The sequence below is a fragment of the Dermacentor andersoni genome, chromosome 1 (assembly GCF_023375885.2).
Source record: "Dermacentor andersoni chromosome 1, qqDerAnde1_hic_scaffold, whole genome shotgun sequence".
In the NCBI taxonomy this organism is placed as follows: domain Eukaryota; kingdom Metazoa; phylum Arthropoda; class Arachnida; order Ixodida; family Ixodidae; genus Dermacentor; species Dermacentor andersoni.
In genome coordinates, this window is record NC_092814.1 from 310,804,635 (window position 1) to 310,830,708 (window position 26,074).

Sequence of the window (26,074 nt, forward strand, 5' to 3'; positions counted from 1 at the left end):
ATTTTCACTCTGGTGCCCCCCCCCCCTCTCTCTCTCTCTCTCTCCGTTTGTGATACGCCCTCTGACCTTTTGTGGTCCTGTATATTCGAATCAACACTCGTCCACACCGGCGAGCACCCCTGCCGCTTCGTCTGCTCTGTGCCATCAATACATCCGGATCGTTCGTGCGAGCACGCACTTCCAGCCGACCGATCGCAGTTGCTGTAGGCAAGAAAAGTGCCCCCTTGCCTTGATGTCGCCCGCTGGGAGGAGTTGAACGCGCCATCTCCTGCATTACTCCCTTTCACCTATTCCGCTTTCATTTTATATATACTTCTTTTTAACAGCAGCGCTCCAAACTGTCCAGCTCTGCGGCAGTAATGGCGGCACATTCTTTTGATCACACGACAGCAGCTACGCGGACTTTGAGTGGTATAATAGAGCACTCACGCCCTGTGGGCGCCTCAAGTATCAAAGGCACGCCTGAGCTCCAACATCAAAGCGTGCGCTTTATACCGACGAAGGTCACGGCGCTGCTGTCTGCATGATTTAGGGTAAGCGATCCGTATGGTACGACGGCAGCGCAACTAATAATGGCATCAGTGCAAAGTCACTCTGGGAGCTCGCGCAAATAGGCTACAGAGGCACCGGTACGCGCGGTGCTCTGGAATAGATAACCTGCTGTATAATTACGCACAGACAGAATACAATTAATGACAAATGAAGACCGCGTTGAGGTACATTTTCGTGGCAAGTGATCCGCCGCAGTGGTGGGGAGACAAACTGTCACGCGCACTCGCGCGCAAGCAAGATGTGCTGACGAAGTGCTTCCCTCTTCGCTTGGCCCGCAAAACGTGAACGAGAAGAACGCGATCGGCGTAGCCGCTTCGGGAACGTGTAGCACTGGAACGCCACAATATCGCTCGACCTTGCGCCATGCCCTCTCAGTCCCGGCGCAGGGCATCTGTTTATTTTTTTTTTTTCCCAACACAGCGTGAAGGTGTGCGCCCACCTGCCGCTGTTTTCGTGTTCCACAAGTGGTGCTTGTGTGTTGATGGCGGATGACGGAGGGATGAACTCAGATTGGAAGGACTGACCGCTGCGGATATTGCGCCTGCTTTCGCCTTTCAGTGCTTCTGGCAGAAATGGCTCCGCGGGCACAGTATGCAAAACACATTAGATACATGGTGGCACCCTTCAAGGCGGGGTACTGCCCCTACTCTTTTGTTGCTCCGATTGACGTTGCTGGTGTTTTTTTACGGAATACAGTTGAACTCTGAATATAAACTGACGGTATTTGCATTTGGTCTTGCGCGGTGGTCTTTAGGTGCGCGTGAGATTCCATTGGGCAGCCACCTTAAGCTCTTTAAGTTCCCCCTCTGCTCGCACACGGGCTCTCAGCGTAACGCAAGCCCGTGACCCTCCACACTGTCGGCGTGAACGGCCAGACTGTTTCATACCAGAAAACCCCATCGTTTCGAGTGTATAACAACTGACTGGGACCTTTCGTGGAGCACTCATTGGTGCCACGGCAGAAGTATAACGTACGTACTATCGAAAGTGCTCAGGCCAAGGTACACAGAGTTTTGTCTTGCACGGTGCTCATGAACAGCGGAAACTATTGTGACTGCCCCGGACTGTACAATAACAGGTGAAAACTCGGCGATCACATATTAGACAATGAATTCGATCCCCACCCCACTGTACAGAGCGATGTATGGTGGAGGTCCAGGGTCAGAATATACTAAAACACTTCAAAAAAATAGTGGTGCCACCAAGTATGAGCTCTTTTTTTTAAACTCACTACCTTTTCTTCCTTCCTTTTCCTCCTCCTCCTCCTCCACCTTGTTTTTTTTTTTTTATTTATACACAGGACCGCTTTTTCGATCCTTTTTTATTTTTGATCACGACTTTCTCAGAAAAAGGGGGTTTTTATATGCCATGTGGTTCAAAGTGCTTCATATGTGAGGAACCCGAAACAATTGACCAAGTTTTTCCTCATTGTTGGAAAGAGGTTTATTTTTGGGACACCTTGCAGCCCAAAATAGACAAAAAGATTCCTTAATATCCCCAAAATGCCACGTATTTAGAATTGGCAATGAAAATGGAACACCGTTTGACCTTATAATGCCAACTGTCCTCTATATCAATAGGCGCTCTCGTATAGCTCGTGTGATTGCGAATCACATAGAATGTCAACCTGTACGTATTTTCGAAATAATATTAGTCATTTCTCAGAAGTAATTAAAGCCCAAGACAGTCGTTCACCCTGGCTGACCAGGGCGAAATTTCTGGCAACATTAAAATATTTTTCAATGACAATGCGAGTCGCGATGTATAGTGGCTTTATACATTCTTTGTTCGTGGTGTCTATTATTTACACGTTTGTGATACTTCATTAAATGTCTTGCTGACATCCGGCAATAAACAAAGAAGTCGTCGCTAATGTTTAGAGCATCGGGTGGTTGTGCTGCGAGACCGAAGTTGGATTCCGCCGCGGAATACTCGGTCTTTTTTTTTTTACGTCCGAAATGATGCAAAACAGGAACGTACCTACAGCTAAGTGCCTTCAATGATAAAAAAAAATGCTTCGCAATAAAAAAAAAATTCACCCAGAAACCCCTCTTGAAGTTGTCTTAGAATGCGTAAGCATTGTGCCACTATAGCCCATCTCCACGCAGCCCGGTGTCGTTATCAATGTTATGAAACTTGATCCGGCCAGTAAAAACGACAGCGCTGCGGCGACACTATAACTGACGCGGACGGCAGAGCAAGGTACATTCATAACGCAATCAAAGTACTGCAGGTGGCGGCGCCTGGTGCGCTGATGACGTTCCGATTATTGTAAGCCGTTATCGCTCCCTAGCGTCTTATTCACCCGCGTCAAACTATTAAGAACCGTGATCAAACGTACTCCGGCGGCGGCTGTGTATGGCACGGCTGCACGGACCGTATCTTGAAAGCGATCTGCGATGCGGACACAGAGTGTCGCTGATAGCTCCGTGCGCTGTGTTTTCGCCGCTTTGCGTTGAAGAGAGACGCGCAGGCCCGTATCTTAACGGGCAAGGTGCTTATATAAAGAGGCAGGGTGCGGCGTGTGCTGATAGCTTCGTGAGCGCTGTGTTCTGGCCGCTTCGCTCGCGTTGAAGCAGCAGGCAGCACGAAGGTGAAGTCGCTCCCTGCTTTGGGCTGTATCTTGAAAGCGACAGTCTTACGTAGCGGACGGACGGACGGACGAACGGACGGTTTTTCACGTTGGGTAAGCATAGAAATGCTTACGCATTTAAAACCGAGTAGATCCATACGATTCCTGCTACATATGTATAGAGCTTTGTTTCTGGCCTTTATGTGTCACAGCCTGCCGATTTTGGCCAATTCGTGCAAGTCAAATATGCGCACTGTCGAGAGTTTACAAGGGCATACAGTGCGCGCATGTTTATGGCTACCACGGTGTGCCTTCACTCATGCAACACTCACGATCAGAGAAACCACTGAATTCCAACGTACGTCACAGTTCATAGGCTCGCAGAGCACATTTGACGTATCTGTCGAGCCCTTAAGAACTAAATGACTGCTTTGCCGGCGCACGAGAGTTTGAGCCATGTCTTTAGAAGTTGTGACTCATCAAGGCTGCCTTCCATTGCATACTCCGCTTGTGCTCAAAACGGATGTGACTCCCGGAAATTTCGTGTAGGCTTGACGACGCTCGTCTATTGATTGGTCGATACCTCCTCAAGCAGCATCCAAACCAGCGTGTCGCGAAAGATTCCATTCTCCCCGTGCTCGTGGTCGAGGCTCGCCTCGTCGTGCTAGAGCTCTATTGCTCAAGTTAAGGGTTGCCTCTGCCCTGCTGTCTGAACGCTTACACCGGCAAGGGCGTGTGGGCAGTTAATCATGTGCTTCTTGTGATTCCTGTGAGATACTTGAGTACCTTATATTAGAGTGTTCTGCTTTGCTAGCGCAGCGCATGTCGTCATACTAAGGGACTGTAGTGTACTTTGTCTGCAGTGTACGACCCTCGATCATTGCCTGTATCCGAGTGGTTGTGCTTCTCAATCGGACTAGCCTTCCCCATCGTTTCCCACAAGAAACTGACTTGGCTGCCCGTTAGTAAGAGACCTTGCAAGAGACAAAACCTTTGTTGCTAACTGCGCTTTTGTATTTTTTTACATTTTCTTGCAATTAGTGCGGCCTGCGTGCTTATTTTTCTGTTCCTGCGTGAATGTTGTCTTCCTACTCGCACACCCTATTGCTTGTCGTTTAGTCTTTGTGGCCTGTCATCTTGCTGTTTCTTTCCTCTTGACTTTTTTTTTTTCCATTTTCAGCTTTCAGGGGATCCTTCATAAAGAGTACGCAGGCATTGTGCCCCTCTCGGGGACAGTTGCCAAGGCGCTCCGTCCCTATATTTCCCTCTCTGTTTATTGTATATGTGCGTTCTCTATCGAATAATAATAATAATAATAATAATAATAATAATAATAATAATAATAATCGTATGCACTAGCGGCAGTACTTTAGTCACCACTGTAGCGCCTCCAAATGTGCGACTCACCATTCCGGGGAATGGTGAAAAAGGCAATCAGCCAACAGTAATTCTGCAACAGATGGCACTGCTATTGCTGATCGAAAATGCCTATAGAGAGAGCCTATATATTTAGGCCGATAGATCGGGCTTTTCAACAATCTTCACACCGCTGTCATCCTGGCGATAAAGACACTTGTATAGCGCACTACACACGGACAGAAACAGAAGAACACACACATGGGCGCACACACATCTTGGCGACGCTTGTCACAACCGAGTTCAAGGTGCTCAATATGACGACATTCACGATGACGACTTGCAGCTCTTCGTTTTGCTGTTAATTATGTCCTGGAAACGAAACGTAGAACTTAGGTCGTGTTTCCTGACCGCAAGCTAGCCTTTGTACTTTACAGAGAGCCCTATATCGCAAGATTCATGAGCTTGAGAATAGAATAGAAAAATCCGAGAATAGCAAAATTCTGCATCAAGTTCAGTGTAACCGACGTGACGTCATATTCCAATGGCTGCCATGTCACCGTGAGATATTCAGTAACGACATTGTTGACGATATTGTCCGGTCAGTCCCTAAAAGAATCTGTACAGCTTCCATAACCACATAAATAACCTAGGCTGCGAGAGGTCTTCGTTTGCTTGTTCACCCCAAGACTCAAGCTAACTGGAACAACCCACGTGTTTTGAACAGCTGTCTATACGGACTCGTCCCTTCGATGAAGCAACAAATACCATCACACATTTCCTGCAGCGGTGCAACCTTGCTTTATGCCGCCTCTGGCTCGGCGTGGCTTTAACGAAAGCCTACTCTTTTCTCATTGGAATGACAGACACATCCAGTTGTGACTTCTGCAGCCGTGAAAAGACGATCGAACAGGCCTTCTGTATTTCCACTCCTTATGACATCGAGCGTGGCGTTCTCTGGAACGTATTAAGCCAGCTGAACTTTGGATCATATTAAGAAACAAAGATTCCTGGACCAGGACCTCACGAACCCCAGGCTCAGAAAGCGACGCGGTAACGTTAGCAACGTGTGGAATCAAAGTGTCTCAGGGACAGTCTGTAGACGCGATGCCCACATTAATTAGCGTGCGCGCACAGCTATACGCTCCCTCCTTTTTCTTCCTCGCTGTCGCTCTCTCTCATTTATTTTTACGCCATTATACACCTTCGCGCTGTGTAGCGTGAAGAAGCGGGCACGCTTTTGGTCGACCTCCCCACCTTTTCTTCTCGCTTTCGAGAAACGACCACATACGTTAAATCTCTTATCTTCAAAGGTGAAATTAAAGAAAAAGATACCTGGCAATTACGACGTTAAACAAATGACCAGAAAAGCTGTAAGCACTGCAGTGACGTGAACGACGAGCAAAGTTAGGCCAGACAATATTCAGAAAGGGTGCCCCAAGGGAAGGTTATTCTATACAAAAAAAAGAAAAAAGAAAAAAATCCTTCTTCACCTTTGCTTTAATGTGCGCGCGCGAGCTCCGCAGTGAAATTTGACGGTTCAAAGATATCGGACAATAAACAGTGTGGACGCCTAGTGTAGCGCTATACGATTCACGCAAGCCGCATTTTCGTCTACAGAAAAAAAAAAAAATTGAGAGAGAGAGAGAGAAGCAAACAGTAGACAGACTAGTACTAAAGGCGCCATAAAGTGCAATGCCCCTTATTCACTCTACCCTGCTGCTCGCGGACTTGTTTACGGCACAAGGCGCGCAAGCGCTGCGTGTATGTGTATTTATAGTTACCGTCCATCGGAGGCGAAAGCTGTCACGGTTCCGGAAGGAAGGCAGCGGGCCGAGTGTAACGGATAAGTGCAGCGGAAGGAGGCCTCAGCGGTGGTGCCCCTCCCACCTGACGATAAAACAGCGAGCGCACGAGCCTCCTGCGGGGCGCATCTCGGTTCCTTTTCTTCCCTTGTTTGCCCTTCTTCCCTGCGATTTCCTTTCGTCGTTTATTGAACCGCTGCATGGCTCTCTGGGCGCACTTTGGAGAGCGTCGGTTGGCCGAGTTCAGAATCCACCCCCCCCTCCCACGCACGCACACACCGCCCAACCCCTTTTGTACCGCCACCACGGCCACCCTACCCTCTATTCGCAGCCCTCTGGAGAGAGTCTGAGCGAGCGATTATTGACGCGAAAGGCGCCTGTGCCGATGTGGACCGCCAGCTGCGGCTGATGGACGCGTTTCCGCGCGTTCGACGCCTCCTGAAATTCGCCTCTTTGTGCTTTAGAAGGCGCGCCTTTTGAAAGTTAATATTTTTTTTTACCCGTGAAAAGCGTGAGTACCGAAAAGGGACCTCCTGTCGACACGAGAAGAGCGTGACTGAAGCGAGTGTGCATACCACTGTCGTTCACTCCTTTTTTTCGCCGCTCTACTATGATGGCATTACCAGCAGTGAGTGGTCGTGATTCAGTAAAATACCTCTTATAACTGATATTTGGCGGCATCACTTGACCGCGGTACTTCCCTCGCATCAGAAAGCGTGTGCGCTGCCGCCGAAGGCATTAACAAGTAGCACACTGTCCCGCGTAACACACTGCCTCATCCAACACTTCCCACATCAACGAGCACGACGGAAGCCATATATATTGAGCATATATAGAGGCGCCAGAGCGTCCACGTTGCAACCGCAATTGAACTGGTGGATAGCAAAGAAGGTTCCTCTCAACTTCTCAGTAACGTAGCCTCCTTAGCCTTAACTACCAGTAGCCCAGATATCTTAGTTCTTCCCGACAAACTAGACTAGTTAGTCCATTTCCCACAAGGGTAACGCGCTGTATAGGTCCCGCGTATCGCGTCAGTGCTTCAAAACTAAGTAATTGCGTTTCTTCCCACAACTCGACTGACCCGTGCAACAAGACTGCGGAAGTCGCGCAAAAAGCAGAAGTGAGCGCGCGAGCTGCTTGCACATCCCTGTCTCCTTCTCGTTCTGACTGCGTCCTCACTGTTCGCACGTGACCCTCAGCCACGACAGGGACGTCTGCCTTCCGGACTATTACGAAAGATGAGAGGTGGCGGCCGCGTGCCCTGGGTGTCCTACCATAACAAGTTTGTAGGATGTAACAGTTTGTTTATTATAAAGTATCTCGTGTTCTTTTCTCCTTTCTTTTTTTCTGGATGGCCTTGTTGGATATGTCCTACGTCATGTTTTGTCACTGTGAGGACCAGCGCCTGCAGCGCAAGACGAAAAAAGCAACACACAAGGAGACGAAAACGGGCGTTGTCCTTGTCTCCTTGTGTGTTTTTTACGTCTCGCTTCGCGTGCTGGTCGTCATAATGCCGAAACAACTCTCCCAAAGCTACACCGCACCATGTTTTATTGCTAGGCTTTATCCCACGCGAGTGGCAACAGTCTTCCACCACCACCTCATCTGACCAGTGCAGTTCTCACCAACTCAATCACCGCATCGATTACGCCTCAGTTACCGAGTACCCCACCACCGTTTTTTTTTTTTTAAGTTTTTCTTTTCGCAGCGCGTGAGCTGGCCGTTTCGGCAAAGTCGACAGAAAGAATAAAAATGGAAGCCCCAACACAATGCCTGAGAACTTAATAGGCGATTTAAACGCCAACGCATTTGTTGCCGCAGCCATAATAAATTGTGTATTCCGCACTAATCGCTAAATCACGATGAAAGCCATTACCATCGCTGACTTGAAGGCAGCTCACGCTAAAGGCGTGTCTGCTCGCTGTCATCAACCTGATCGCAAACGCACTCGGTCAGGCACGCGCGCAGAGACGGAGACCGTGCTGTGCCCAGGCCACAAATGCGCGGCCGTGGTCACCCATTCTATTCATTCATTGATCCACCTGTGCACCCGCTTCGCTCAAGCGTCCGAACAAGAGCTCCAGTGGAGGCTTTCATATTCAATAGCGGGATAATCGTGTGCATCCGGGCACCATAGAAAGGACGAAAGACCGCGAAGGTCTGAAACACATGAAATGTGGGGAACGCGGGTGTCGAGCAAGCCTCTCCACCCCCCCCCCCCCCCCCCCCCCCCTTAGCCCTCCTGATTTAAGCCCCGAAAGCGAGAGCTTTGCAACGACGGGCGCGTAGGCTCTGGATCAATGCAGATTTGAAGCGGCACTGCAAAGAGCTTCGTCTTTGCCCTTTTGGCCTCTGTCGACATGCGGCCGCCCGTCGTTGAGCTAGAACCAAACCGAGGAAGGCGCCAAGCGCTGCCCTAGTGCGGCAGATGGCGGTAAATAAATTGCATTCCAAGCGCACGAACTGCTTTGTACTATGAAACCACATTCTACGCTGGTTGTACTCCACATAGACACACACACAGACATGGTGATGTACGCTGTTACAGCCTGCTGATGTCATAGTACATGAGTTCATACTGAGCCATAGGAATCGCGAAGTCTGCTGACGTTTTTTTACTGATTACTGAGTGTAGAGGTCTGTATTCAGGATATATTTCCCGCAATAGGAGCTTTCTTTCTTCAATGTGCGATAAATTTTATTATTAGAAAGCAGGTGCATAAAAAGAAATAGAAAGAAAGACGTGTGCGTGCTTCCGTGTGCATGTGTGTGAGAGTGTGTGTGCGTGTGAGAGTGTGTGTGCGTGTGAGAGAGTATGTGCGTGTGAGAGTGCGTGTGAGAGTGTGTGTGCGTGTGCGTGTGCGAGTGTGTGTGTTCATTTTCTCGCTTAAGACAAGCGTCATTCAACTTGGGAAAACTTTTTCTCGTATATTTAGTTTTCGGCGAGCGCTTATCAAACCTCTTTAGAGCTTATGTCTATGTTAAGGACAGCCACAGTAGGTTATTAAAATGTATCGACTGCGTCTTTATTCAAGAACTAAAACATTCCCAATACTGTGCTTTTGCATGCAACAAAAAAAGTTCAAGAAGGAAAGAAACTAACTCGCAATACAGAAACATGAGGCTCAATGTTCAGTCCTTATAAATATTCCAATAAGAATTCTGCAGTCAAGCTATAAAAAACGAGATCTTTCATATTTTCTTCAATCCTTGTCTTGCCGTCGACCGTCAATTTCAAAATCACTCTGACGCAGCAAGTTCTCTTTTCGTTTTCTTTTTTTTTACACGCAAACTATGTCGAAAATACATTCCTAAATTTCCACGATGACAGACATATTTCTAAGGCGCCTCCAAAGTTTCAACTGAAAGTAAGCAAGGAAAATTTTATACGGCGAGAAAACTGAACTGGCTGAAGCTATACGATTCCAAGTAATTGCGACTAAATGACAAGCTGCAAGCCCGATTTTTATTAGTCATACCATAAGAAGCCAACAAACACTGACACCAAGGACAACATAGGGGAAGTTACTTGTGCTTAATAAATGAAATAAGGAAACGATGAACTAATTGAAATTAAAGTGGATGAAAAAACAACTTTCCGCAGGTGGGAACCGAACCCACAACCTTCGCATTTCGCGTGCGATGCTCTACCAAGGTTGTGAGTTCGGTTCCCACCTGCGGCAAGTTGTTTTTTCATCCACTTTAATTTCAAGTAGTTCATCGTTTCCTTATTTCATTTATTAAGCACAAGTAATTTCCCCTATGTTGTCCTTGGTGTCAGTGTGTGTTGGCTTCTTATGGAATGAATATATATATATATATATATATATATATATATATATATATATATATATATATATATATATATATATATATATATATATATATATATAAGAGCATGTAGTTCTCCTCATGAAGTTTCTCTCATGCGTGTTGACGCGTTACATCACTCATTTAGAACATACATTTATCCTATAAGTTCGCGTGATAGCCGCATACATAGAGTTTCTCACTACATTACCTAGAGGGAAATCTGGCGCTGCTGCGCTGTGGTATGCATGGGAATGCCGGTATATTGTGGATTCGGATTGGCATCGTTCTCGTAGAGACAGGACACCTTGAAGACGCGCTTGGCAAGTACTGTTCCGTCTGTCACAATTATTCATTTTCTACTAGAACAGCACGTGAAAAGCTGTTTTAGCTTTATTATTACGCGAAAACATGTTTTGTTTAACTATGAGAACTTGTTATTGTGTGTACGACTACATGTTACGTAAAAAGTATCAGCGGGCCGCTAAAGTTGGAGGACAGACGACGAAGTTCGCGCTCGCTTTGAAACAGTTGGTCGTCTGTTCTTGCTTTTCTTCACTTGGTCATGCATCGTGGGTGAGTAAAGATGTAATATGCGTGAATGGAAACATTTTATGAAGATCTTACTTTGAGAACGCGTTATTTGCGTAGCCATATCCACGTTTTAGACGAAGCCTCTTACACCACCAGCCAACACGAGCCTCGCAGACACATATCCCGTCATTCCCATGACGGCACGGTGCCCCCTTAAGAAACTCCCATAGATGGTGGCGCCAGATTACCCTCTAGGTGTTATAGTGAGAAACTCTATGGCCGCATACGCGCGAAAGGTGAACCTAGAAGATGACAACTTTCCTTCACTAAAAAAAAAAAAAAAAACAACTAAGAAATATTTAGAGTTTACTTATATAAAAGCTGCACTCAATATACGCGGTCAGCCCACCTCGGCATCTTATATACAGGGTGTTTCACGTAACTTGTGCCGAAGATTTAAATAAAGTGGTTAGTCGCAGCTGAGTGAAGCCAACGTCATATATGGTTTGCCGTCATGTAGTGCTCGTTAGAGTATTTTTTTTATATACCGCCTAATTAGTTAGTTAACTAAGATGAATTATGTAAAATTTTTAATATTCACTTTAGCGCCAAGTGCGTTTCGGTGCGTTGTAGAGGGTATTCGAAAACGAGCGATTCGATTTTTTGTGGGAACGTAGATATATACTGCGCGGCGATTTTTTTTCGGCGTTTAAAGAAAGCCCGTGAAATATGAAGTAAAACCATGTGACTTCGCTCGTGCGCTATCATATTGCAGCGCTCTCAACCGTGCGTCGAGCCTGTCGCTTATCAGGGACGACGGCGCACAGGAAGCTCTCCTCCACCACGACTAGGCGCGTCACCGCGACACATAGCGAAGGCCGCCAACTTGCCAACGCGCGCTGTTCGGGCCGCCGCCGCCGCATCTCTTTCACCCTTCTTTCAATTCCCTCTCCCTCTTGTGCAGCGCGGTTGAGGTGTCCTCATCTGAGAGACAGTTACTGCGCTGCACTTTACCCCAATTTTTCCTTCCACCAACAAGAATCTCTCTCTCTCTCCTCTCCGAGTGCCACGGCCAAAGATGCTGACGCACTGTGAAGCCGATGCCTATAGAGCCGCGGCCGCTCATTAGCGGCGGTCCGCGCGCACGGCTCTTTCGCACGAACCGCGATTGAAGAGCGCTGAAATACGATAGCGCATGAGCGCAGTCACGTGGTTTTATTTCATAATTCGCGGGCTTTCTTTAAACGGCCAAAAAAAATCACCACGCAGCATGTGCGTTGCCACAAAAAATTCGGTCGGTCGTTTCTGAACTCCCTCTACAACGCAACGAAACGCGCTTGGCCCTAAAGTTAAGATTAACAATTTTGCATAATTAATCTTAGTGAATTAGCTAATTAGGCACAATATAAAAAAATATCTCTAAGGGCGCCACATGACGGCAAACAATATGCCGTTGGCTTCATTCAGTTGCGGCTAACCACTTTCTTTTTTTTTTTTTTTTTTGAGATCCTTGGCACAAATTACTTGAAATAGCCTGTATAGTGGCTATGGCATTGTACCGCTAAGCTCCAGGTTGCGTGTTCAAACCAGGCCGTGGCGACCACATTCCTACTGGGGTGGGGGGGGGGGGGGAGGGGGGGGAATGCGAAAACGCTTGTTTACTTAGCTTTGGGTGCAAGTTAAAGAATCACGCGTGTCCGCCACTCCTGCGTGCCTCATAATCATATCGTGGTTTTGGCACGTGAAACTCCGTAATTCTATTCATTATGCGGAGTCCTCTTCTAGTGAACGTATAGCGACAAAAGACAGCTCAACCGTGACGAAACACTGCTATATAGTCGCACATATGCGCGTTCAACTTAGAAGAAATAAAATATTTGTCCTTCCTGCATGACGGCCGGCCTTGTCGGATGCGTCGCAGTCTGTATGCGTCGGCGCGACATCACGGAGGCAAACGCATTAACTTTCGCCTGAAAAACGAAGAATACTGCGTTTTGAGACGCGTAATAGCCGCATCGTGAACCTCTTGTGAACAAAATCTCCAAACAAACTGACGCAGCTTAGCGTGTATGAGGGGCGATTGATTTTAAAGCACTCTGCGACCGGCCAGGTGTATAAAACCAGCGCGTTGGTGCTACGCCGTATAGGGACTCGTGTAAGAAAATCTGACAGAATGTGTGTACTTTTTCTCTTTTTTTCCGCAGTGTACTGTGGCGATGGAGTGGAAGACGCGGCTGTGGTCACTCATTATTAACCTTAGGAAATCTTTTACTACCAGCTGGTCTTCTCTGCTGCTTCTCGGTAGACGAGGTTTGTATTGTGGGTTTGTTGGTAACACATCTTCAGTAGGTGCACGGTAGTGCGATTAAAAGACAGGACAAAAGAAAACACACAGGGACACATGTCCCTATGTGTCTTCTTTTGTCCTGTCTTTTAATCGCCCTACCGTGCACCTATTCTCAGTAGAGGGCAGGCAGCAGTTCGTGGCGGCTTTCTTAATGGAAACGTCCACGAACCCTTCGCGTCGCCTCGGCCTCCCCTGAAGTGGAAACTCTTCCTTCCTTTCGGCGCGCTTCTTCTCTGACGAGGGGAGATCGTTACGGGAAAATTAGCAGCACTCACGTAGTGTCGTTGAGCGGAAATACGGGCGGGAAGAAACGGAGTGTACAGGACAGACGCTAGCAGTACTCAGCATCGCGTGGTAACTGTCCTCCGACTATCTGCCCAGCGTGACTCTCGCATAATATTCTTGCGCGTGACAAACAGCATGTTGTCTACTGCAGTCATAACACTGTATATTGAGAAAACCAAGTACGATACGTAGTATTGCTGCGTCCACCTTTAGGATATTAAGATTACTTAAGCTATTTCAGTTTTAACGGGACCCTGAAACGATCTTGACAATTTTGTACAAACGTACTGAGTCGTTAGAGTAGATCCTTCTGACCATTAATTGACGCATCGAAGGGCTCCGTGTAAAGCGTGTAATTTATTATAAGGTTTTAAATGTGTACATCGCTACCGATCGCAGCACGCCACTCGGCTGAGTTTTCAGCCGCCCCCATGGAGGGTCCTGCATGACGCCCGTAGGGCGAGCTATCCGATTGGCTGCCCAGGGCGCGTCATCGATTATTTTTCCAACTTTATGGCGAATAAAAGTTGTTGGTAATAGTTGTAATACTAGTTAATTTGTTTCTACAAAAAAGAAAGTAGCATAAAGGGAATGCACAAGGCCAATTTATCACTACACTCAAGCACTCAAGACTTCCGGCACACAGCAAGTGTCGTCTGCTTGTGTTTCAACGCGCTCCTTGTTGACGAGAGCTCCGCAATCAGTGTTAGTCTCGATCTTTGTTTTCGCGAGCACCATGTTTCGCCCTTGTTTCGTTGTGGGCTACAAACGTAGCGACTGGCGATATGTCAAGCTGCCACAACGTGTCCCTCTGCAAGGCAGCAGACGAGCGGAGCGGTTGCAACGCATCGGACTGTCATTGTCCGATCGGCGCCCCAGGATTAGCGCGTTTGCGGCCGTCACTTTACGCCGGGGGATTACTGCCACAATAGTGTTTCGCCTGTCCAGAATTCGGGTAAACGCAAGCTCAAGCGGACTGGGCATGGCCGTTTCACGGGATGAGCGGAGGCGCAGACGTGAACGATCTGCACGGTGCAGCCACTTGGTGGCACAGAGCTCAAGGAAACACAGAACTAATATAACAGTAACGAAGGGTAGTCTACTTTGCTGCTGGTGTAAATTTTTGGTAGGAGCGTAATCGTGTACACGTTGTTTCTTTTTCTAAATGTTTCGAATGTTTTACACTTGGTTAGAGCAATATTAGCTCTTTGTTTGACTGGTTAACCTCTGCGCCACCAGGTGGCTGGACCGTGCAGACCGATCAGGCCACTCACGTACGTCTACGCTAAAGCTCCTTCATCCCAGCAATAGTTCTATGGAGGGGCTTTAGTTTACGCCTCCACCCATCCGTCGAAACGCCCAGCACGCCTGTGGTTTCTGGAAGACAGGACACGCTCGGCGCTGCGACAGAATGCTCGCAGCGCACGCTGTTTCGATAGCTCTCGCTTGGGATCGACTGCCAAGCAGCTGGCGGAAAGGTTCGAGCGGCTTCGCGCGCTGGCTTCAAAACAACCGGAATTAGACGACACGACGTTCCATCAAGACGCACAGCCAATGATGGTGGAGCTTAGCCCCGATCGCCAAGGCGATGATTCGCGAACGAGTTGAGGAGAAAAATTCAAGGCTATGGAGGAGGGTAACTTGGAATTCTCCGTAGCTCTCTTAAGATCAGGCGCATCACACAAATTGTGGTGCGAATGATTTACTGTAGCTGTGCTCTACGCGTCTACATGATTTGTCCAAACCGTTTCATGGACCCTTTAATAGTATTGATTAAAAATATAAAGATGGTGACTGCATACAGTACACTGTACAGCATATTGTATGCCTCATATAATTCCTTCCTGTCAGACAAAACACCCACATCAGTTCAGATGTGTCACAACAGACAGCCTGTTGCTAGCTGCAAGTAATTATTCCTACATATAACGTGTAGCTGCGTTTAAGCGCATGTGCGTGCACTACGAAACAGGAATGCTCACAAACGACACGCAGCAACAGTTCAAGACACAGGGATGCAGGAGGCCAGGAAATACTGACACGACGTGTCGACCTGCTGCAAGGTCCTGTCGCAACGTTAGCGCTGCCATTATTATTATTATTATTATTATTGTTATTATTATTATTATTATTATTATTATTATTAGACTCATCAAAAGAACAGGTAGAAAAAATCAGACCTGCCAAAACCGCACTGGGCTTGACTGTCAGTGCCTGGCCTGCAGCAAGAAACGCCTATAAATACGAAGCAGACGAAAAAAAAACAGAAAAACTAAAAAAAAAACAATGCACACGAAAATGTCAAATAAGTTAGCAGATAAATGCGAGCAGCAACGAATTTTCTGGCTTTATCATGTGTGTAATACCTGTACACAGTTGAATGCTTACAGGAAAGACACGTTCTTAAGTCGCGTTGCGAACAAGAGCTGCACTTGTCCAACAGTTGTTTTTCAAAATGTATGTCCACATAAATTCGGGAGCAGGATAAGTCACTGTTGCAGCATCCCTTTAAAACGGGCCTGCATGGTTATATTTAGCTCCATTAGGAAGCTATGCCGCGTTGCAACCCAACCTAGAAAGAGCAAAAAGAAAGAAACAAAAAAGATTCCGACCAAGCAGATGGAGCTGAAAAGGTTGGATACGTCACAAAGTTCGTACGGGAAGTCAACTTCAATAAAGAGAAGCAGTGCTCACGTACTCACGTCTTAGCGAGCGTGTGCGCAGAACACTGTGTATATAGTCTATGGTGAAAAGATTATCGTTGCTGCGACAAAATGTTCTCAATCCTGCGGCCATGGACTCCTTGCTAAACACACATTCTGAAACACGCCCTCCGTTGCTTGGCGTGCCGAAAGATTCGCCGTCATTGGTAAATAATTGCAATTCAGCGACTGGCAGTTGCGCACGCTCTCGTTTTTCGGGCAGTTGTTGTCGCCATTGCGAAACCCGAGAGAGACAGCTACATAGAGGAGCAGGCGGTGCGAGTTCTTCTGTTGCAGCCTTCAGAAAGGGATCGCGCGACACGTGTAGCCTACGCAGTGTCACTGGCAGTTTCTCCCCCAGCGCGTTCATCATCATGCAAGCGCATCATCGCAGGCTCAACGACGACGAGCGCCGGAGGCACGTCGCACAAAAGGCGCGCGCCTGCCGCTAATGCGAAGGGCAGATCAATTAAAGACCACCACCAGCTTTGTGGTCCGTGACGCGTTGGCGCTGGCACATTGTGACACTCGGTGGGACGCCCGCGGATCCAGCCATTCGCGCGGGGGGGGGACATTTATCAGCATTATAAGAACCGCGTTCGGCAACGCACGCGGAGAGCAGAAAAGGTCAGCCTCGGCTGACATGCGGCGTTTTACGTTCTCGTTGGTCGTTTTACCAACTGGCGCCTGTCACGAAAGCAGTCGGGCTTATACGCGCCAAGAATCCGCCTCCACTCAGCCGCAGGCGTCGTGTAACGGTGAGGGACAAGGTCGGCGAAGAAGGCAGCTGCCATACGGACTCGCGTATAAGAATCTATGCCGCGTTATACAGCGGTACAATTTTCGCATGCCGACGTATATTCACGTTAGGCTGCGTCATAATTTGCGCTGTGACGCCACCTAAAAGAAAATTGTGGCCTATAAAACATCGAAGATGTTCGTCAGTGTCGACGCTCGCTTTCCTGTGTGACCTGCGGCCTTTATCCCCGTGCCTGCGTGAATCACGGGACCTTACGAGCACATCAGTAAACACACGAAGTGGCAATCTCACTGCCAACCACAATACCAAATGATACCCCGACGTAGTACATATTGTCGTAATCACAGTACCCCAGTTGAAACCCCATAGCAACCCCCGCTATCCGTAGTATTCTGGCTACAACTCTGTTGCAACGGCTATCTATCAAGCGGCCGTGTTTGACGCGGAGATGTCGGTTGCGGATGGGGCGCTACCAATTTAATGTACCATGTGTCACTTGTGCCAAAATTTGGAAGTATGCAAGTGCGACGTAGCAGAACAGAACCAAGGTAATGTTGTTTGGTGCCGCTTGGAGCAAATCAGACACTGCTTTTCTTTTGTATTTCGCCGAATTAGTACGTTATTAGTTATTGTAATCTTGTAATCTAATTTGCTGCAGTGCGGGCACAACGACACGGACATATATAAGGTAAGTGTTCGGCGATTCAAATGCGGTACTCATAGAGCCCATGGCTACCAGCACTTTTCTGCCCCACTACTCAGTGCTAGGGACACCGAGATGATGTGGTGCGCGATGAAAGCGAGAGCCTTTGTGCCGCACTGCAACTGCATTTGTTCTCCCAGCGATCGCGCATGGCGTATACTGGCGGCGCAGAGAACGCCGGCCGCCACGCGGTCCGATTACCACGTTTGAATCACTAAGGGCACTATAGTACATCAAACAACACGGAGCGCCACATGTGTTGTCTCATGTGCCTGCTATGTCCGGCTCATTGTGCCTGCACTGCAACAAATTAGAAAACAACCATTTCTTGGCGACATCGCTGGCAGACTTTTCTTGGAACCCTCACGCCTCGTACTCGACAAAGCGGTTGGCCGTTATTGAGGGCTTTCTCGTATTTTTTCGGCAGGGTGTCCTGAGGCGCCTCAGTACAGTCAATGCTGCAATTATGCAACGCATTATTTCTGGCCTTCTTGCGATACAGCTTGCTTGTACTAGGAAACACTTACACGGCAAATATATGCAAACATAAGACGGGGCGCACAAATCGAAGCACTCAGAACGTCTGTTTTGGTCTCCCTACGAAGCGCACCTTTAACCGCGACGTGGCCATTGTCCGAGTTCGCAGTCTGCTAATGCACTGAGAGTGCAGATTCGGCACCTGAATCGCCTTCTCTCACACTATCTTGCTTGCTTGCCAGCAAAGAGGCCACGTTCAACATTCGCCAAGACCACTGCGGGACGTTATGCCTACACTTGCCTGCAAAGTGCACGCTTGCTACACGACTGGAAGCATCATTGCGGTGTCTACAGCTGTATCAGATACTGTATGAGACTAGAGCAGGCATATATAGGCCGGCAGATAAGCCGACACCCTCACTCATGCTCACTCACCAATTAATTCACAGGCTGTGCCCTCACTGGCACTCACGTACACCCACATTCGTCGGCACTCACCGACGTTCCTACTCACGTCCACGCATACTCACTCGCGTTCATAGTCACACCCACTGACAGTCGTGTCTACTCATCGGTACTCTCTCCAATACATATTCACGTCCACTCAAGCTCGCCAGATTGCGCTCCCGTTCATACCCCTGTCGTCACTCACTAAGCCCTTATCTCACGTCTGTGAAATGAGTAAGCAGCGGGTCTCCTGAGTGAGTAACCTATAAAATCTTCCGAGCAGCCACATAGAAATAAGTAAATAAACAAATAAATAGTAACATTTGTGGTACCTCTCGCGAGGGGCCTAAATAAGGTGGTTCGTTTCGCTCCCCAACAGGTAGGGCAGCAAGCTGTCGTATGGCTTTCCGGTGAGCAAAGCATGGAAGGATCCAGCCATTCAGCGTAACAACTGAGCTCGGCAGCTTAGCAAGGCACATTTTCCGCAGTGCGGATAGGCCGCGGCATTCAGCCGTAGCAGATGTCTACCTGTGGCGGGCTGACTCGTGTATAATAGAGCGAATGAGCCTCTTCTGCCATTCCATTCTTCCCCTTTTAACCTGGTAAAAAGGGGGCTGGCAAATGTGTGCTTGAAAAACGCGTTACAGAAGACGTGCAAGCAATTAACGCACGTGAGCTTCAGGTCGCAGGCCACACGCATTCACGAGGCTCGCTATACCCAAGGCACGTCTTGGTGTCTGTTGCAGAAGGCTTGCCTGAAGAGGCACAGCCGAAGGAAGACGTGTCCTCAGCGGAACGCGGCGTCAACTTTGACAAGAAACGTTTGCTAAGGCCCCGTATATTCACTGCATTTCGCATAACCCAAAATAACATGGCGCCGCGAGCAGACATCAATGTGGTCTTTTCGGCGGCGAACAAAAGAGGTAGCCTTTGCCGGAAAACAAATCCAGGAAAGGTCGCAAAAGCGATATGTGAAGAAGAGTACAGTAACAAATATGGCGAATGCCGTGCAGGCGTTATATCACAGAGTTTCACACAATTACTATAGGGAACTGTAGCGCTTGTGTCTACTGGAGCTCCAAGGAGGGTGGGCCAGCCGGCATAGAAATGATGGGTAGCTACATGGATTTGCCTAAACCTCGTCCTTCTGGCTTTAAATGGCTTCGTAACTTTGGAAAGTGATCATTTTTAAGAAAGCACTGCGTTATAAACAATTTTTCAACATTACTAAAATTGTCCAACGGCAGGATTCGAGCACAGGACCTCTAGCACAGGAGCCCGAAATTGAAACCACTACGCCACGGACGCATGGACAAGCGGAACCACTGCAATTAGCAGCGATTACGCGCGGTTGCACAGTCTTATTACCCTATATAATAAAGAAGTGTAAATTGCGACGAAAGTTAGGACAGTATAGGCCCAGATAAATCGTAATAAATGAAGCCAAAACAGCGTCTGAAGCCACAAGTACGAAAATCCGCCAAATCCATGTACCATCATTCCATAATCAATCCATCATTCCCATGGTGGCTGAAACATCTCAGCGCTAGATTTCAGTAATTGTATCGCTTTAGTAATTGTAGGAAACTCTATGCATTTTATAACGCTTTCCATTGAGCAATTTCTAAATGCTACATAGGCCAGACGGGTATATGCCTGAATGATATGTGTAGGCATGTATAGGTATGTATGTCCCTTAAGGACCCTGAAAGGAGTCTTTTTAAGGGACAATACATGATGATGATGATGATTCTGACTATGATTCACTGCGTGAACACAGTAATAAAGTGGAAAAAGAAAACGACTCCAGACGGTTTTTTGCCTCTTCATTGCCTAAAAGGTAGCTGTATAGTCCCCATGTTAAAGATACGATCATTCTAGGCAGAAACGCGTGTGAGTTAACTCGTCTGATTAAACTAGAAGCACACTGGATCGGCAGAGTTGGTGATGTATCTGTTAGTAAACCGTCTTTTGCATTGCCAAATAAAAAATTTAAATTTCGGCGCATGAGCTGCAGTAATCGGAGTGTCGACATTCTCTTTTTTCTGGAAGGGGTGTTTGTTAAAATTTTTCGACGTTTTAAGTGCGTCGGCCTGCAGACAGTGCAGATGCTTTGCAGCCATCGTCATATTGCTTTTCCTGCAGTCTTTGGACTTCATCACACAGCAATTAGCCGTGAAGGCCCGATGTGCGCCGACCGCTGCCACTCATTCCCATCTCGTGCTCCCCATCACTTCTCACGAACGACCTTTACCACGTGCACGCGCCTACTTTGTAATGCTGTGATCTTTCCGGCGTACTCATAGTATACGCATGGTTTCCCTTCCCCACTGAGTGAGGCCAGAAACGTGAAGTCCAAGGTCTCGAAGATAAGTACGCGGTCTCGCCCCTACAACGACATCGCCGTCGCTGCATGCGTCGGGACGCGGGGACGCGGTACTGGCGATGCGGGAGCATAGAGAGCGATAATCTTGGGACGGAGACCTAAGAACAACTCTGTTAAGGGTGTCAGTCAAGCCGGCGCCCTTTTGTGTCCGCGTTCCGTACCGCGTCAGCCGTGACCTGGCTAATTAGCAAAGTCACCGGCTCGCCGTCGACAGCGGTTGCGTCACGGACGACCTCCAACCATAGGACCACAGCGCGCCCCTTATACTAAGCGGGCGAAGCATTCGGGCGTTCGCTCGCACCGGCCTGCTATTTCGCCGTGTGTGTGTGTGTGTACCGATGACGAAGAATTCCGCACTGGCGCCGTCGTCCTTGTCACGCGGGTCCCGTCGTCCTTGTGCTTGCACGCTTTGTCGACGACGCTTACATAATGCCTCCTCTTCCTCCCTGCTTGTCGCCAGACGACGCGTAGACGACTTCGCCTAGTCATGCCTGTCACTCGTCCGCAAGCCGGCTTTCAGAGGTTCCTATTTAGCGGCGCCCAATCAAGCAGTCAACATCGGAAGAGTACGAGCGAGCTGAAGAGAACACCACAGAAGGGCGGACGAGAGGAAGGTAGTTAATAAAGGTCGCGTAAGAGCGGCCGGCGGTGACAGCCCCCGCTGCGAGGTGGAGAAAGAAAACAAACCGAACGAACGAACGAACGAACGAACGAACGAACGAACGAACGAACGAACGAACGAACGAACGAACGAACGAACGAACGAACGAACGAACGTCGCCAAGTAGTCGAATAGAAAACATCGAAAAAATTCAAAAGCACACGACCGGCAACAGGAGTACAAAAATGTAATAACGATAAATCGGGGGGTGGAGACGAGCGGAAAGTGCATGTAATTTTGCCGTAAAGTGGAGGGAGAAAAGGGTGTAACACTCATGTATACACACAAAAAAAAGAAAGAAAAAAAAAACAGTCTACGGTCGATTTCGTGCGCTGTTCGGGGCCTGCAGATGACACGGTCCCTTATACACGAATAAAGACCATTAGCCCGCAAGGTGTCAGTAGTTCTTGCGTGTGCTCTTTAGTGCTTTCTGCGATGCTGTCCCGGCAGCGCGCTTTTTTCGGGTCTCTTATACTGTAGCGAGCGGATGTCTCACCAGATATGGAGTCTATAGCTGCGGCAAAAATGCACATGCAGGGAGCTTGTTTCTAACAACAACAAAGAAAACAAATTTACCACCTATCCCGTTGCGAAATGTACACAGCCGAACGCCTCTATAATGAAGCGTTTGGGACCTCCAAAATCGTTCGTTATACAGGTTACTTCGTTGTAAAGATCGCCCACTGTAACACTCGCAATAGCGCCGGCGAAGTAGGCCCAGCAAAAAGAAAATCCTCACTTCACATGAATTCAAGAGATGCTTAGTGAAAGTAGTCGCTAATCGCTAACAATCTATTGCACACTACGGCCGAAACAGTACGTGTGGCTTCAGCCGACCTATAGAAGGGAAGTGATGACAGGCGCTCAACGAAGCCTACATCATTTCGTCAACTCCGAGGCCAATCGGATCGGTCCAAACGCTCCTCTGCGGGATTTCGTCGACGTGCTTGTTTTTCACAGACTTCACCGGTGCTGGTTTCCGTGAGCAAGTATACAGCTCGGTATACTTGGCGCCGCCACAGAGGTTGAGCACTAAGACTTTGTGACTATAGTGTTGCTTTTTTAATGTGAAGTTTTCTTTGCGAACCCTCCTGGACTTTTCGGACCGTGGTTGCTGCGTGCTGCTGCATTGCTGAATAGCGCACAGTAAAAGAAAAAAAGAAGACATGAATGGCGTGCCTAATGGCGGAATCGAACCTCGGTCCCCCACAACAGCAGTCCGATACCCCAAGCGCACATATAATTCGGTCGTGCCAACGCCGACTATAGCTCTTTGCGATGATCGCCGCGTGTGTTAGATTGTGTAGCATGGGTGCGCGCGCCAGTTTCCTTTGTGACAAGAACGCAGGAATCAAATGAGCATGGGATGAACCGTTTCACGAAAATTTCGCTTCACATATATTCCAAGGTGTGCGCTGGGTCTGCGTAATTTATTTGGGCCGGCTAACACTAGTACCATTATACTGTTATCATTACGCCATTATATCACACACTGGTACCCCTCGTCAAAGTTTTCTGCCGTCTGGCCAATCGGGATTTTATTTCTTTGTTTATTTGTTGTTGTTTTTTTTTTTGCTTTAGGGACGGCGGGCTGTCATAGATAACGCGAAGTGCAGTGGTGGCGCCAGCTCCTACGAGCGTTCCTTGTAAAGGGACGAATCCGCCGTCGGGGAAGGCTGAAAGACTTCGTTGTACCGGTAAATTCGTTGTTCTTGTCTTCGTTGCAGAGGCGTTCACAATACATATGAAAAATAGGAATTTGGCATGGAGGTACAAAATCAGTCGTCATACGGGTAATTTTGTTGCAGTGACGTTCGTTGTAAATTAAGGGGTCCGACTGTACATGTAAGCGCGAAATGCTTCTAAGTACGTGACCGTGGTACGTGCCTTGCTTTCAGTTTTCTTCTAAATTAAGAATCTATCACTGTTTCCGCTTCGACAAACAACACCAGTATCTCCAGTGCGCTTTGAGTGGAACGAACGATCGACCTTTCACCGAAGTAAAGTTGCTGGGAGCCTGGATTCACAGCTCATCAGCGCAGCAAGCCAAATGAGCTGTTCGACAGTACATGAAGGAGACAGACTTGAGTGCCCGACTGCAGAGATACTGCGTCTTGCATAGTGCGTGTGAATGAGTTATACTCGTGCCTTCTCTCTTTCCCTCTTTCACTTTCCCGTCCCCTGGTGATGGATAGCGAACTGGACAAAGTCTGGTTGACCTCCCTGCCTTTCCCGTCTTCATCTAAATTAGGCCTAGCGATGTGGGAAACGTATCATGGTGCACGAATGGAGTTTTAGGGGACAGGCGCCATTGTTGTTTCGCGCCCAGCAGCGTTACCCACTTCCTAAGCGGGCAACCACACCTTTCCCTTCTTTCAATCATCATCATCATCATCACAGTCGTTTCAATGCTTCCTAATACTTCCTCCGACAAACGTCACGCGCCTTGCGAATAAACAGCAGCTTTTCAGAGTCCGTGCTGGCCTTGATCACGTCGTGACGAATTCCGGAGAGTGTTGGGCTCGAACTCTAGCTGCCCAGTCTTCAAGTCCAAGATAGACCGGTGTTGCACATATTTCTTTACTTCACCTCATTATCTCGTCAACGGTGACTGAAACTGTATGGCGAGACTCTGCAAAAGCTTAGATGAAAAACTGTTTGATGCCTCTGATGAACACACGCTATAGAAAGCAACGTACATCTCGTCGGGGAGAAGTGCACGAGTACTTAGAGCGTGAGCCGAGATGCGCAACGTTCCTGCTGACGGTAATATATGGAAGAAACGTGTCAGAAATACATGCCGAATAAAGCCACGATGTGCAATATAGGCATTTTTTTACGTTCATCACGGTATTAGCTAGGGACGTGCTTAGTGGATTCGCGATTTTAGGAAGATTAAGAGCTTTCGCCAGAAATTTGTCAACACTCAGCACATTAAAACTGACAGCGTTTCGAAAACCATGCTCGAGGGAAGCTGAAGTGCTGACGTCAAGGCGGTTCACATGCACGTAGGCATGCAGCTTCGCTCGCGCTGGTGAACTATCCATTCATATCCCCGAACGGTGAACAGGTTATAGTACCGCTGAGAAGAAGGTACGACCTTTACTTCCATAGCAACCGCCACATACCGAGGCTTCGGCGGAGGCCAACACAGCGTCTCTTGCTTACGACATCAAGTCAGTTTGCAAGCTCGTGTACTGCATGAGCCCATGCTGCCATATAGGCGTAAAAAGCGCGTCCACGTCCTTTTTGTTCCTTTTTATTTGGGCTGTCTGCGAGCCAGTATACCGTGCGTGTCGTGGAGCTGCTGAGCAATAAAGAAAGTCGGGCAGCTTCTGGCCGCCCAACCAGACACGGAGGCAGCAGCAACGATAACAGGCGCAGCGAATAGCTTTACACGGCCTTCGCTCGAATGCCTCTTGCGCAGGCGCCATTAATTCGGGATGCAGCAGACAGCAGCAACAGCAGCGGCAGCTGTCTCGCTACGGTGGCGCGCCACCGTTGCGACCTCTATGTCTCAGCGATGCGGCTTCTTGGTCTGTCTCGAAAGTAAAGCGCCGTGTCTGGACCGTCCGAGTCCGCAGCGGTATTCGGCTCTGTCAGTCCTCCCCCTCCCACCGCAGGCCTCTCTCCGGTGAAGTTTTATTTTGCGCCCCCCACCCCTCGTCCCCACTGAAAAAGTTTTACGTTCCGGCGATTTAAATGCGGGCAACTAAAACGCCCACGACTATCGGAGACGCCCTCTGGTTCACGAATCGGGAACTGTACGTCAGGCACGCGCCTGGTCAAGTATGCGCAGGTATGTAAGCCGCAACCAACAGGCACTAACAAAAAAAAAAGATAAGAAGAAAAAGAAAACTGGGGTTTCCTGCTATTCCTTGCACCGTTTTATTATTGGTTTGTGATGCCGCTCAAGCACCGCTGCCATTTCTTTATGCGTTGCCAATGTTGCTCTTCCGGCTTTGCACACGGCCTCCGCCGCCCACTTTCGGCCTTCTTGTCGCATACCTTTATGCACAGGTCTAGCGAAGCGCAGACGCGTCGCCTGTGGTCGCACGCGCTTTTCTGTTGCGCGCTGCTATCCTTTCCTCGCCTTTGTTGCAAGCTGCTCTTCTATATTGCTTGTCCTCAGAATGCGGCGCAGCGTGCGTTGACTCAGGCCCGTTTACTTCACTGGTGCGTGCGCGCGTGCGTATGTGTCGACGGCGTTTTTCTTATTCTGTCGCGCGACGCGTCGTGTCTAAGTAAACGCCGAGGGAACGCGTGAAGGACGACCACTCGCGAATGGTAATTTATGATTTCGAGGGGGCAGTCTGCAGAAACAAAAAGATGGAGACAGCGAAGGAAGTGAAAAAACTCGCCGTTGGCACAAAGATTATGCAGATATTGATGGTGACAAAAGGTTACCTGCCTAGTCGCTTGTTCGTACGTACCTCCGCGCCCCCTCCCACGCCTTCCTCTATACCGCCCCCTCTCTTCAGTTTCTTTCTTCATCTCTCTCTTTGCTCTTGTACAACATTTGTACCCGTGGCTCATGCGCTCAAGACAATGTGCTGAAAAAATGCACTGACCTGGGTTCCTGTGTTCTGGTATAGCGGCAGAACTTACGCAACATAATCTATGCGGGTCTGTGTGCGACTAGGCATGCGACTCTCTGAATTTCAGGATGCGCACATC

At 48.4% G+C, this 26,074-nt stretch overlaps 1 protein-coding gene across 1 annotated transcript in view; it reads right to left on the reverse strand.

The window, feature by feature from the left end:
• LOC126548163 (bone morphogenetic protein 1-like) overlaps nt 1-26,074 on the reverse strand; it is a 688,441-nt gene that overhangs the window by 322,707 nt on the left and 339,660 nt on the right. The gene's annotated exons all lie outside the window — the stretch shown is intronic.